Source organism: Eimeria mitis, genomic scaffold, assembly GCF_000499745.2.
Source record: "Eimeria mitis Houghton genomic scaffold, Emh_scaff1532, whole genome shotgun sequence".
NCBI classification, from domain to species: Eukaryota; Apicomplexa; class Conoidasida; order Eucoccidiorida; family Eimeriidae; genus Eimeria; species Eimeria mitis.
Genome location: NW_013569672.1, coordinates 8,230 through 9,452, shown reverse-complemented (window position 1 = coordinate 9,452; position 1,223 = coordinate 8,230).

Below are 1,223 nucleotides of genomic sequence, written 5' to 3'. Positions count from 1 at the left end.
TCTAGCGAAACCCTAAACCCTCAGGGGTTAGGGTTTCGGTAAACACTAAACCCTCAGGGGTTAGGGTTTAGGGAAATTCCCCCTCCCCCCCCATCTTTCTTTTCTTTAACACCAAAACAACACAAACTGCTGCTGCTGCAGCACCACGCATGCAGGCAGCTGGGGGGCCCCCACACCAACTGCAGCAGGAGGGTGGGGGGCCCCCAGTACCCTGTACAAGGGGGGGCCCCCCGGGGGCCCCTGGTGTTGCTCTTCGGTGCTGCCTTTGCTGCTGCTGTCTCTGCTGCTGCTGCGGATGGTGTATGGCTACTGCTGCTGCTGTTGCTGCTGCTGCTGTTGCTGCTGCTGCTGCTGCTGCAGGTGCTGCAGCGTTTGAAGGTGAGCCAGCAGCACTTTGCTGCTGCTCTTGCTGCAGTGAATCCTAGTGCATTAAGAGAGAGACAGGTGGAGGTGCCTGACGTTCGCTGGGGAGATATTGGCGGCCTAGAAGATGTTAAGAGAGAACTCAAAGAAACTGGTCTGCTGCTGCTGCTCCTGCTGCTGCTGCTGCTCCTGCTGCTGCTGCTGCTGCTGCTGGTGATGCTGGTGCTGCTGGTGGTGGTTGTGGTGGTGGTGGCGGTGGTGGTTGTGGTTGTGGTGGTGGTTGTGCTGCTGCTGTTGTTTTTTCTACATTTGCTGCTGCATTTGCTGCTGCTGCTGCTGCTGCTGCTGCATTTTCTGCTGCTGCTGCTGCTGCATTTTCTGCTGCTGCTGCTGCTGCTGCTGCTGCTGCTGCAGTGCAGTACCCCGTGGAGCACGGTGAGCTGTACCGGGCGTTTGGGCTGCAGCCGAGCCGCGGCGTTCTCTTTTATGGGCCCCCAGGCTGCGGCAAAACTTTGTTAGCAAAAGCTATAGCAAATGAATGTAAAGCTAACTTTATCTCCGTAAGATATGTTTGTTTTTTGTTTTATTTTATTTTATTTTGTTTTATTTTGTTTTAGTTTATTTTATTTTGTTTTGGTTGGGCTTTGTCTCCTCTTTTTTTTGTTTTTTTTTGTGTTTTTTTTGTATTTTTATGTTGTTAGCTAAAGCTATAGCTAATGAATGTAAAGCTAACTTTATCTCCGTAAGATATTTTTGTTTTTTTGTTTTATTTTTATTTTATTTTATTTTGTTTTGTTTTGTTTTATTTTGTTTTGTTTTGTTTTAGTTTATTTTATTTTGTTTTGTTTGAGCTTTGTCTC